Source organism: Eurosta solidaginis, chromosome 4, assembly GCF_040869045.1.
Source record: "Eurosta solidaginis isolate ZX-2024a chromosome 4, ASM4086904v1, whole genome shotgun sequence".
Taxonomy (NCBI): domain Eukaryota; kingdom Metazoa; phylum Arthropoda; class Insecta; order Diptera; family Tephritidae; genus Eurosta; species Eurosta solidaginis.
Window position 1 is genome coordinate 278,287,732 of NC_090322.1, and position 14,469 is coordinate 278,302,200.

General features: G+C 36.0%; 1 protein-coding gene across 2 annotated transcripts in view; it reads right to left on the reverse strand.

Annotated features, from left to right (window-relative positions):
* Nucleotides 1-5,238, reverse strand: part of f (forked) — a 231,506-nt gene extending 226,268 nt beyond the window's left edge. For both annotated transcript variants that reach the window (XM_067778484.1, XM_067778483.1), the window contains exon 1: nt 5,056-5,238. The gene's annotated coding sequence lies outside the window, so the exon portion shown is untranslated. The remainder of the gene's footprint in view (nt 1-5,055) is intronic.
* Nucleotides 5,239-14,469: the final 9,231 nt, after the last annotated feature.

Here is a 14,469-nt window from a genome sequence, read left to right on the forward strand (position 1 = left end):
TTGCTTATGTTGCACATCGGTGTATCAGATGTTTGCAGACAGTTGTCATTTAAATGCGGAGTTGTACGTCCACCACAGAAAGGGTATCCGCGGTATCTGAGAAAGCAACTGCCATAGTGATTTCTCTTTTTGCTCTTACATCAATTAATATCAAATTAGACATAAATGTGTTTTTCCGGTTCGTCAAGGCGTATCTAAAAATACCAACCCTGAAGATAACATAAAAGAATACTAAAGGAATAACAGCCAAACCCAACACTGCAATCAAACTTTACGTGTTGAAATGAGATAAGTTTTTAAGGCAGCCGTAGTTCTGAAAGTCCCATTTGTTTTTTTTTTTAATTCCATGTATTACTGGTGCTGTTAGGACTTATCGTCATATAGCTCCTTACCAATTTTCATTATTCCATTTGTATGGGAGGTGCCACGCCCTTCTTACTCACCCCTTATTTTCTTAGTGGTGTTAGGGATTGATCCAATTTAACTCTTTATCGGATTTCAATTTTCTTGCATGCATACTTTCAGAGTTATGCTGTATCAAACATTCCATTTGTATGTAGGTGCCACCCCCTTTTTATACCTTTCATGAACATTAACTTTGGTCCGATGTTTGTAACGTTGAGAAATATAGAAGATAGACTCACCATTAAGTATACCGAATTGATCAGAGCGACGAACTGAGTTTATATAGCCATGTCCGTCTGTCCGTCCGTCCGTCTGTCTGTTTGAACGCAAACTAGTTCCTCAAATTTTGAGATATCTCAATGAAATTTGGCACAAGGATGTATTTTTGTATTATATTAGACGTTTGTCGGATCAGGTAGGATCGGACCACTATAACATATATGTCCAATACAACCGATCGTTCAGATGAGACGATTTTGGTAATTTCTGCCGCAATTTGGGAAGTATAAACGTGAAACTCGGTGATACATATTCTAATATATCATAGAAGATATCCTAAAAAAATCACTTTGTTTATATTGAAGTTATGTTTAGTCTATGACCATCTTTGGAAGGTTTCTAGTGCGTGATTCAAACTTAGTTGTGATCGGCCGATCCGAATAGGGCGCAACCCGATTTTTACCTACATACAAACATTCATAATTTTAACTTTATATATATATATATATGTATATATATACATAATGTGTATAGACTGAAGTTAACAAAAAATTTTAACGACGGAAGATGACTAAACATCCAAAAGGAATAACAGCCAAACAAATCTGTAGTCAAACTTTAGCTGTTATAATAACCTAAGTTTGTACGGCAGCCATAGTTCTGAAAATCCCATTTTAAGAACGTGACACGCCCCCTTTTCCCCAATTCCACATTTTACTGGAGGTGTTAGGACTTAACCTAATATAGCTGCTTACCAATTTTCACTCTCCTACCATTACTATATCCAGAGATATGCAGTATAATAAATTCCATTTATATGGGAGGTGCCACGCCCCCTTTTCCCCACCCCACATATTCTTGGGGTGTTAGGGATTCACCTCATATAACTCCTTACTGAATTTCAATGGTCTAGCATGAATATCTTCACAGTTATGTAGTACCAAATATTTATTTTGCATGGGAGGTGCCACGCCCTTTCCTATATCGATATTATTTTTAGCCTATGACCATCCTTGGAAGGTTTCTAGCGGGTTGTGCAAATTTGGTTGTGATCGGTAGATCCGTTTAGGACGCAACTCGATATATACCAACATACATACATAATTTGAATTTTATATATATAGATGTGTTTACAGAAAATCAGACTACATTTGTGAATGTTTTTGTTTTTTTTCAAATATTCGCCACTTGTATAAATTCACAATAGTTTTAAAGTCAAATGAAAGTTATGTAATAAACTTAACCTAATACAAACACCCTACAAACCCTACACCGGCTGCAGGCATAACACCATCATCCTTCCGAGTCGAAATCGCCCCGAACTCGTTAACTTTCGACGACTTGATACAACGTTCAACACGTGACGCCCTTACGAGTGCTAGGTAACTGTCACAGCTCGCCATAAATTTCCTTCGTCAGGGTAGGACTTACATATAAACTATATCTGACCATTTGCTTCATTCATGCTCCTTGCTTTTATTAACTTCAAAAAAGTCAACTGTCTATGACTATCTTTGCGCTAAGTATTCTGACTGATGTTCACAAGGGAACGCGAGAGTTCATCATCAATTGGCCTTGTATGTCATAAAAGCGGGCAAAAATTCGACCACTCCTTCCCTCAAAAACTTCAGCCTTACAATACAAGGTTCCCCCCATAAATTCGGAAAACAAAAATTCAGAAAAACATTTTTTCAGAAAACATTAGTCAGAACTCTTTTTTGAAAAAGCCAAAATTCAAAAGTCACAATTCAGAAACAAAAATTCAGAAATCAAAATTCAGAAGTCAAATTTGAGAAGTCAAATATCAGAAGTAAAATTTCAGAAGTCAAATTTTGCGCAAAGTTTAATGTTTTTTTGCTCTCTGATTACTTTCTGAATTTTCACTTCTGAATTTTTTTTTAGCCATCTGGTAAGTTCCTGGAACACAGCAACATCGAAAGAAGGCGTTGTATCCAATCGAATTATGGATGTATTATGTATAATAGCACCAAATTGAGTGAAGCCCGAACAAATAATTCTATCGAAGGGTGGCACAACGTCATTCGAAGTGCGTTTGGGACACACACTAATAGCGTTTTCTTTTCTGTAAAAAATGTTGCCCTCTTGTTGCACTCTTAAATTCTAACTTTTGATCTAGTCACCTACCGCGATGCAAAATGTCTCCTCTTCGTAGTTAATGAGACCCTTTTTCTTATTCGGTGGAAAATATTTTGTGAAAAGAACAAACAAACTCACAAGAGAGCTGGGAAAAACCAACAGGGCGACACTATTTTCAGAAAAGAAAACGCCATAACATATTTAATTTTAAAGAGCGTCGCCTGCTAAATAATAAACACTCATATTTGTAAATGGATTCCCCTCGCGCAGGTAAGGTTGACAATTGGGTTGCGGAAGCTTTGGAGCTATAAAGCTGAATCCCTGTAATTCATGCGAAAAACATAAACGCGAAAACGATTTAATTAATTACATGCTTGCACACAATTTAAAATTTTTGATCGTGCTATTTTTTAAACGGATTTATTTAGCTTGACTTGACAGGCCCGGCCGGCTGGCTGGCTGGCCGGCACGAATTTTGTAATTGAAATTTAAGTAACTTGCCGATAAGCTACAGGCTTGTAACTTGGAATGTAGTTCAGAACCCGATGACAATGCAATAACAAGAACAAAACTCTGATAGGTGGCCCATGGATCGAAATATTTCAAAAAATCGTATTTGTGGTCCGATTTGGTTCATATTTGGAACACATAATAGATACATGAATAGAAAGCGGCCTATGGAAAAAAATCGCCGCTAGGTGGCGTAAGGGTCGATATATTCAAAAAAATCTTATTTTTGTAATACATACAAGAATAGAAAGAGACCTATGAAAAAAATCGCCGCTAGGTGGCGCAAGGGTCGATATATTCAAAAAAATCTTATTTGTGGTCCGATTTGGCTCATATTTGGAACACATAATACATACAAGAATAGAAAGAGAACTATGGAAAAAATCGCCGCTAAGTGGCGCAGGGATCGAGATATTCAAAAATATCGTAATTGTGGTCTGATTTGGCTCATATTTGGAACACATAATACATACATGAATAGAAAACGGCCTGTGAAAAAAATCCCCGCTAGGTGGCGCGAGGATCGAGCTATTCAAAAAATAGTATTTGTGGTCCGATTTGATCCATAAGCCTTAAATCAGGAGTTATTATAAGGCGTATGATTTACATTATTTATCTTATTCTACGGTATATCTGTCAGGAGTGAAACCAGTGTTTTTTATACTCAGCGTGCTTTGCACACAGAGTATATTAACTTTGATTGGATAACGGTTGGTTGTACAGGTATAAGGGAATCGAGATAGATATAGACTTCGATATATAAAAATCAGCAGTATCGAAAAAAAATTTGATTGAGACATGTCCGTCCGCCCGTTAACACGATAACTTGAGAAAATATTGAGATATATTCACCAAATTTGGTATACGAGCTTATCTGGACCCAGGATAGATTGATATTGAAAATGAGGGAAATCGGATGATAACCACGCCCACTTTTTATATATATAACATTTTGTAAAACAGAAAAAACCTGATTATTTAGTAAATAATACACCTAGAATGTTGAAATGTTGACATGTGGGCTGATATTGAGACTATTGATAAAAATTAGAAACATTTTTTTAAAATGGGTGTGGCACCGCCCACTTGTGATGAAATCAATTTTACAAATATTATTAATCATAAAAATATTAATCCAAAAGTTTTAGTTTTTTATATATGTAAATATGCTGAATGTGAATTTTGGTATAATTGTTGGTGCAGGTTTAAGGCGATCTTCAAAGAGGTGCTGACCGGGAATGCTTTGGTACTCAGCAGTATGATCATGAAACCAGCCTTTCTGAAGTAGTTTCGCTTTGCACGTAATTTTTCAACTTTGCGGGACTCCAAAGCTAGTTGTCCGGGTATGGAGACTTTTAAATTTACCCATAGATTTCACAACTAAAATGCCACGAAATCTGAAACGAATTAGCCTTTCCTTTTCCATGCCATCTCTTTGACTGTTACATCCATAATAATTTAAGGAAGTCGTTTTTAGTTTGCGGATGCCCCAAACCAGAGGGCTCCTGCTCCGCGGCCTATTCGGTCTGGCCCTTAATTCGTCCCTGATTCAAATTAACCTAAATAGTTAGAGATATATTAAATGTCCACTGTGTATCAGGCTTCAATATCTTATTGTTTAACGAGAGATTGAATAGTACTTCCAATTTGTTGTTATAAAGATAATATTTACTTTAAGTACTTGGCAGTATTCCTAAGTGATATTAATATATATGGATTTTAATAGACCGTGACTTAAACGCTAAGTCGAGGCAAACGGGGGAAACAATTTGATTTGCAACATTCACTAAACTAATTTAGAAGGTTTTAAATTGTTCTACTCACATCAATCAGTTCGACCAGAATCACTGTAACTAAAAATCATAAACTTTCAACAGAAAATGAGAAACCGATTTTAAATGCACCAAAAATTTCACTTTTCATAAATTTCAAAAGCAAAACAAAACTTTTTTTATATCTTGAACTGTTAAGAGCACTGTAAATTGTGAGCGTTAACATACGGGCATTGTCGACGTGATGCTTCTTTCGAGGGCAAACAACTGAACGTAACCGAACTAAAGGTACCGTTAATTAAGATATTCCATCAGTAAACAAAGAGAGAGAAGAAAGCGCAACCTTGTAACTATGAACGCATATAACTGAATGGCCCATGGAACGACAGCTCAAAAGTAAATGTCTTTAAACAAATAAACTTAATTAAGTATGTGCACCATCGCGAATAGAGAAATCACAAGACAGAGAAAATTAGTTAAATGCAATTCAAAAGCAATAAGTGAGCTTAAATTTTGTATTGGACTTTTGGTGTTGTGAATAAATTGGAGATTTGGAATGATCATAAGCCACCGAAAGCTTTCAAAGAAAGCATAAAGAGATAAAATAATATCTTAAAAATTTCAAACACACATGGTTACATGTATAAATAGTATTTGTTTTCCAAATGACCCACAAGAAAAAGCGAACACACAAGTAGACGGCAATTTTTTTTTTATCTCAGCCATTTTAGTAGAGCCCAATCTGTCGATATGGAATCATGTTCGGATTAAAGTGTTTTCAGCTTAAACGGCAATGTTTTAGTGCCACTTTTGCCTTGACGTTTTTTACTTACGTATGCATAAAAAAGAACTGAATTAATCTGCTTTAATTGACATTTGCCTATTACTAATCCAACGCACTGAAGTTCCCGCCTTTTTTTATTCTCATGTAAGTTTTTGTGCTATGTTTTTGCCATGTTTTGCAATATAACTGTTAAGCATCACTTATTATTTTTTCAGGAGAAATTGTTTAGCAATATTTGAGCCATATAAATATGTACTACTTCTAAATTGGCCGCAAATGCGTACTTCAAAATCAATCATTTGAAATCGTTTTTCATTCGCATCTCGCTTAACCTTCACTGCGAGGACAGCAATTCTTAGTAAGAAAATGCACTGATGTAATTGCTGAATCATTATTACAATAAAAAAAAAAAGAAAAAATATCACAAATACCAAGCAGTTTTTGGGAGAATTGTCAGTTTGGCTTTCAAAAAATAGTGGAAACTGCTATTTAACTCTCTGGTTCAGCACTAAGATCATGACACGTCATTTAACCATTCGTGTTCTTCCCGGTTTTCCTTTAGTAAAAAAATGTCAAAAGCGTGTGTGGATCGGTTGTGTGGATTGCATTTGCAGACCGAATGCGATGAAATGCGCCTAAATGAGTAATTTCGAAAATGCGATTTGTATGAGAAAATGCGTTGCATTTGGAATTTTTCGCCCAAAATTAAGTATTTGGTGCAGTGTAAATGTGATGTACTATATTCCCAATACAAACAAATTCTGAAAACATTTAAAAACAAGGAAAGCACTGCTTTATGTATATGAGATCTCTCAATCTCACCTCTTCAGATGGTAATACCTAGATCAAAAATATCATATATTATTAAAGGGTGTCGAAGAGAAGTCAAAGCTAAGATTACTGTATGAAGACTCAAAAAATTAAATTTGGATTTTTGATACCCAAAATTACATTTAACTTCTGGTGCCGATTGGAAAAGATTAAGGCGTGTTGTACAGGGATCCAAGCTCAGATTACCCTAAGAGGGCTCAGTATATTAAAATCGCAGCTGTTCGATACCCTTTAACCGTTTCCTATCGGCACAAAGATGTATATGTGATATCGCCAACTATTGTGGTCTCGATATCGGGTGATAGAAATCAATTTTGCCTATTTAAGGCTTCATGGCGAAATCGTAACTTTGACCCCTGCGCAGCATCTCGAACTGTCTTCAAGCAGCACCAAAATGTATGTGTGATATTTTTGACTAAGATATTATATTTAATGCATATACTGTTTAGTAGGGGTGGGACTATTCGAATAAAAATTATTTGAATAATAATTTCTTTTATTCGCCAGGTATTCGTAATTCGAATAATATTTACTCGAACTTTTAATTCGTTTACTCGAATTATTTTCCTTATTATTGGAATAGTACTATGCATCTATACACACATAAATATATGTATGTATACATACATGTGCATGCCCATATGTACAAGCGATGAGCGTAAGATAAACAGATTTTTATTTTATTTTACTATTCGAATAGTATTATTCGAATAATAAGGAAAGGAATTCGAATAAACGAATAAAAAGTTCGAATAAATATTATTCGAATTATTTGAAACGAATAAATTTATTTACTACTGTTTAGGTGTGAAAAATGTTTTATTGCAAAAATTTATATATGTGAAGTTTGTTTGTAATGCTTTCGTCGGTACTAGGGTCTTACTGCCAATATTGAAGTATTATATTTAAGCAATTAGTACAGTAACTCTTTACTCATAGCGTTTTTTTTCTGAAAAATTGTCACGCTTTTTGTATGCTGCGCAAGGGTTGTAAACCTCTTCTTTCTATTGTAAAAAGCAAGCAACTCCTTTACGAAGTATTTCGTGATTTTTCTTTCTTAACTTCACAAATTTTTAGCGAAGAAAATTGAAATAGAGGCAATAATTGCTAATTCATTTTTATTATTATTGACAGCGTGCTTGTGCGAATCAGCTCATATACGGGGTAGCCGTTCATGTCCTTTTCATGCACTATAAAAGTTGCCACTTTTCCGGGGTAGGAGTTACTCTATTAAGGTTCTACCATTTATTTAGGTGACAATTTTTTTCAAAAAAGAAAACGCTATAAATTTCCCATAGGGTAACTGTGCATTCACCTGGTCGCCTTTTTATTTTACATTTTATTAGTCTTTTATAAGTCCTCTCTTTTTCTCTTGATTGTTGCACAAAATACGCTGAAGCCTCTATGAACAACTTAGAGCAAAATACAACAGTATACAAACATACGTACATATGTACAAACATATGTACGTAAAAAACGCTTTATGATAGTAAAGCACCAATAATGCATAAGTTGAATGAAATATTTTAAATTACATATGTTCAATACAACGCCGAACACTAAGTTTCAAGTTATTTCTCATTTTAAATGAAACAGCAAATAAAAAAAATACGTGGAACTTAAATCAAACTCAAAATTTTGTTTGGAGCTTTACAAATTAAGCTTGTGTTCTAAGTCTTTCGTATTTGATTCAATTTCATAGAGACACAAATAATAAAATTAAATTAGATCTGAGGTGACGCTATTTTTGTTGCAGGTCTAGTGGGATAGAAAAAGTGGATTTAAAAAATGTGTTAGCACTCACAAAACTCGCACCTTTGTCAGCCCGGCCCTCTATAATAAATGGTGAGGATACTGAGGTGTCGTTTAAAAACTTGCAAAACAACGACGAATATAGGATAAAAAGCTTTTAAGAGATTTGCTACGTACGATCGAAACAGCGACTGCCTTGTCATTTTTTACTAAGGCTGGTTGAACTGACCGGTCAATAAAGACCTCACATAGATTGAATGTGTCCATAGTGTTACCAGAATTTATTTGACGACCAAACGGGAACACCCCAATTAGGTGCGAATACTAAAAGCTTTCTAGGACCTATGTTAATTGCTGCCTCGAGACTTAGCAACTCTGCCGCACCTAACAGCTGGAGCCTTTACCTGGCGAGTGCAGCACACGAACACAGAACGTGTTCAACCGTTTCTTCCTACAGCTCGTACTACCTACATCTGGTGTTACTGACGAGGCCTAACGTATAAGCTTGTGACGCCAGAGGGCAGTGTCCAGTTAGCATATGAGCCAGTTCGTGAGCCTTATAGCGTAGGCTTCAGTGGCGTAGTGAAAGATTTAATGGGGGGGGGGGGGGGGGGGTTATAAAATTACAAATTGATTTTCCTCTGTTTTTGAGCGAAACAGTCAATGACTTCTTCCACTGTGATATCAATATTTCTATTGATACTTAATAGGGCCACGGGAAATCGAGACACTTAGGATGCAAGAGTTTATTCCTGAAAACACGATTTTACCCATATTGACGACTGGGTTGGCATCACGCGTTAACGAAACACATTTGTTCTCTTCATTATCGTTGAAGCTCTTGTAGAACATGATTGGTTATCAATTTTTTCACATGTTTCCTCTTTGGAGAGTTTCGGCCGCTATAGGCTATATGCAACAGAACCTACATTTCCGTTTTTGTTCGTTTTTTAAGTTTACAGCGTTGTTATTGTAAGGTCTAGTTAGTCGAATTTCTTGCCACTCATAATATATATATATATATATATATAACAATAAGAACTGTGCATACGCGCATCGCTTCTCTACGCGCCCCATGCCTTTGTCCACGCCTTTTCTGCTTGATGGATCATTTGCAACTCCTATATCCTTTTGATTTCTCCCAAATGTGATTTCTATCGTCGATTCAGTGAGTGTTGCACCATCCTTTGCCAACACATCGGCCTTTGCATTACCTTCTATCCCTTTATTACCGGGAACCCAGTATAGATGTATGGTTCGGTCTGAGCGAAGTTTTTCCAATGCTTCTTTGCATTCCAGAACACTTCTTGATTAAGAATGTACTGCATGATGTTATTGCCTTAATCGCAGTCTGACTATCAATATATATACTAAAATGACTGCAGCTTAAGCACGATTCCTCCAGAATTTCTGCTGCTTTCTTCACGGCTATAATTTCCGCCTGAAAAACGCTGCAATAATCTGGCAGCCTGTGCGATCTACTTATTTATGGATCGACAGAGTAAACAGCACGCCCGACCCCTTCCGTTAACTTGGAGCCATCTGTGTACACGGGAATTGTCTTGTCATTTCTGCACACTGGCGCCAACCCCCCAGCTCAATTTTGGCTCCAGAACTCTTTTGAGACTTAGGCACGGGACCATATATTCCGTTTGCCCGTTTGCCGTGCCGACACTACTAGGCCATACGGCCTACACTTAAGCTGCCCCGAGACCATATGCCGCGAGAGTTTTGGCCATTAGGTCTGCAGCCGGGATGTGAATGGCAATGTAATGTTGCTGTCAGGGTAGTTTTTAGGGCTCCCGTTATGCTAATCATTGATAATATGCATATCTTATCTAGTTTTTTGGTGTACGTACTTTTTTGTGTCGCTGTCCACCAAACAATGACCCCATAGTAAAGTATGGGTTTCACAGTTGCCGTAAATGCCCAATAAGAGAGTTTGTGTGATAGGCCGGTCGTGCACCCTAGCATCCTCTTGCATGCATATATTTTCGCGTTAGCGGATAACCCAACTCCAGATGCCCATGCATATACATCCAGAAGTGTCGATCCATCAGAGAGCTGATTGTTGTTAGGCATCTGTCGCTTATGATGACTGAAGCGTCATCTGCATATGCCGTAAGTTTGACTGGTCCTCCGTCGAACCGCCTAAGGCCTTCAATCGAGGCCTTCGATCGAGTTGACAGCTCCGGCAATATCCAGTAATACAACTAGGGCATATTCCTGGTGTTCCAGGGCTTTCTATATGTTCATGTCCATCCTATGCAATGCAGTATCAACTGACTTGCTTGCCTTTGGTGTAAGCATGTTGTGGTGAAGAGAATAATTCCTCATTCAATTTTGATTTTATAACAAACATATCTAATAATCTCTCCAGGGTTTTCAGAAGAAAAGTTGTCAAAGTAATAGGCCTGTAGTCTTTCGGATGCGGATGACTGGTTTTTCCCGTTTTCGGTATGAAAACTACTCGAGCCGTTCTGCAAGATTGCGGGACGTGTTTCAGTTTGATGCAACCCATTTTTACTAAGGACTTTTAAGGATTTTTAAAATTTTTGTGAAGAAATCAGTTTTAATCTAGAGATGGCACGCTTCAAGACACCAACAATTACTGCTGCCATCCATACAACGCGTGAACAATTATTATTTAATTTTAGGAAAAAATTATTGATTTAATGCATATGCTAGCATGTGCTATTTTGGTGTGCTCCACTGTACTCCACTGTGCAACGGTATACTGAGTATAAAGTCAATCAATACATATGTATGTATGTAGTAATTGTAACGAAGCTATTAAGTTCAATGTAAACTTCTAAGCTGATTTACTAAAATTTCCATTTAAGAAATCTTTTTATTTTCTTTGTTTAATAACACTGGTCGACGGCCAAAATTTACCAGAGACGCCGTTATGAAATTCGTATGTAAAACCACCCCCTGATTTCGAAAATCGAGTTCATTTTTGATTATATGGTACCGTTTTTGAGATATTTGCAATTTAACGTTATTCGAAAAAACCAAAAAGATGGCTCCCTTTAATTACGTATATCTCACGAACGGGCAATTGCAAATAAGTTTACAGAATCGGAAAGACGATAAAATTTGCTATAAATGCATCATACATTGTTTTTTGCTCAACCATATAGTTTTCGAGATATTAGCTCATCATTTCAGATTTTTGTTTTTTTTTATGAAAAAATATGAAAAAAATTACTTTTTGCGAGGGCAGCATTCCAAAACCACAACTTTTTTCCAAATATTTTTTATTTGCGTAAAGCTCTGTTTAATTAGAAAAAAGATAAGCTATCATCGAAGAAAATCGATGCAAAACTACGTAAGTTATAAGCGATCAAATAAAAATACCCAGGTTGCGCAATTTCAACGTATACCTCAAAACGTATGTATGGTATAAAGAAGAATGAAATATCTAGCTATGCTCTGTTTCTATTTAGTTAAAAGTTCAATTTATGAATGAAATTACCCATATTTTTAACTTTTTTTTTAAATTTATTTATGTTTGTACTATATTCTAACAATCTTTATCTTAATTTTATTTTACTATGTAGTCGAAATAATTATGTGTTCGACTTTGACGCTTATTCAGTTTAGGATCGGTTTCTCTTATGAGAAACCAGCAGTAATCACCCATCATTGCGACGTTCCAGAATCCTTGATATCGATTTTATTTAATTTCATTTGCTGATGAAACCTTTCTCCATGTTCGTCACTTTCGTCGCCAAGATTTGCCGGAAAAAAGCTCAAATGTGAGTGTAGAAAGTGAATTTTTAACGACATATTTACGCCTGGAAAGAAAATATTAGTTAGATAAACAAGTTATAGAATTTTGGGAAATTAATTTTAATAAGCCTTTAATATTTACCCATTTTCGCATAATTATTGATTAAGTCGTTCACTATCTGCTCGCAGTTAGGGCTTTTGTGTCTACCGAGAAAGGAAGCAACGACGTTTTCAAAGGATTCCCACGCTGCTGCCTCAACTGATGAGAGTAGTCCTTTGAATTGATTATTGTTGATCAACTTTTTTATTTGTGGTCCGACAAAACTACCTTCCTTTATCTTGGCTTGAGAAATATCTGGAAAAATTGTTTTCAAATAGTCGAATGCTTCGCCCTCTTTGTCCAAAGCCTTAACAAAGTTTTTAGTGAGACCGAGCTTGATGTGTAAGGGTGGAAGTATGATTTTCTCTTTCTTGAGGGGTGTATTTGATGTTATCCACACCAACGGTAAACTCGACTCTTTCCGGCCAATCCTTTCTGACGTAGTGGTCCTTACGAGCTCGGCTATCCCACTTGCAGAGGAAGCAGCAGTGCTTGGTGTAGCCACTTTGTAGACCGCATAGCATTGCAACGACTTTGAGATCAGAACATATTTTCCAATCATGCTCCTAATATTTGATAAATTTTAGTAGTTTTTGCATTTCCTCGTAGGTTTCCTTTGTATTTACTGCATGTGCTAGCGGGATAGAAGGCTTTTTGTTACCAATATGCAATAATACAGCCTTTAAACTCAGTTTATTGCTGTCTATGAACAATCGCCACTCTTTTGAATCATATGTTTGACCAAACTCTTTGAATAAACCAGGAATGTCGTTGCAGTAGCATATACTGTCTTTCTTGGTATAGTGTTTGGAAAATGGTTCGTGACGAGTTCTGCAATATATCACCTTAACATCGGATGATACAAATTTAAATTGTTGCATACGAGAAGTGTGGATCTCGGCCTTTTCCTTGGATAGTTCCAAATCTCTTATCCAATCATTAAGTTGTGCTTGTGATAGAACGTTTCTCTCCTTTCCTATGCGAAATTTAGTACAACTTGATTCCCCGCACTCAGATGTTACTGTTGACAATGGAACTGGATCCGCAACTGCCGTTGAATGTAGTACTGGTATTGTCACTGTAGGTACGCTGGCATAGGTTACTCTTCTTGATCTTCCAACGCCAAGTACTTTTGTTTGACAAATATAACACTCTATTGAATGGCAAGTAGGTTCTCTCCATATCATTTGTGTATCAAATTTTATTTGTTGTCCGGATTCCGACTGAATCAATTCTACTCGACACGATGTACACAAAGTGTTCGGTGTCCATGGTTTTTCAGCATTTTTAGGCTCAATGCCAAAATACTTGGAGTATAAAGTTTTGATATGATCTGAGAACACTCGTCGTCGCCTTATGATTGTATATTGGCCACACATGAAGCAGAACATATCTGGATCGTTATTACACTCAATTTCTCGCGTCCTTTTACTCATTTTATTTTTTTTACTAAATCACGTTTTTGAAATTTGACTTATGAACTGAACTATCTCCGGCGAGCCTTGCAGATGTTATGGAGTTTCAAGGCGCATTAACTTATATTTATACTCGGAACAAGAGCTAAATTTAAAAAATCAAATCTTACCTAGACAGAAAGGTTCCTTTTTATACGAAGCCGGGAAAAGAAAATACTACCTGCTTTAGATGTAGGCTTTAGAAATTTTCTGTGTCTTATAATTTTGAAAATCTACTTGCATACTTGCCCATAAGTTACGGAAATACATGTTTATAACTACATGCCTACAGCAGCTTTCGAACCCAACCACTCTTCCTTTCGATGCAACCACTCTACCTACTATAAAACAATTCGAGTATTAAAAGTACTATTTGATTTATTTAAAGAAAAAGTATTATTATTGTTATGGTGTTATTCGTTTATCCGGATAATATCCCATTTGCACTTTATACCTTTAATATATGTATGTATACATACATTGAAGTTGCGCAACCTGGGTATTTTTATTTGATCGCTTATAACTTACGTAGTTTTGCATCGCTTTTCTTCGATGATAGCTTATCTTTTTTCTAATTAAACAGAGCTTTACGCAAATAAAAAATATTTGGAAAAAAAGTTGTGGTTTTGGAATGCTGCTTTCGCAAAAATTAATTTTTTTCATATTTTTTCATAAAAAAAAACAAAAATCTGAAATGATGAGCTAATATCTCGAAAACTATATGGTTGAGCAAAAAACAATGTATGATGCATTTATAGCAAATTTTATCGTCTTTCCGATTCTGTAAACTTATTTGCAATTGTTCGTGAG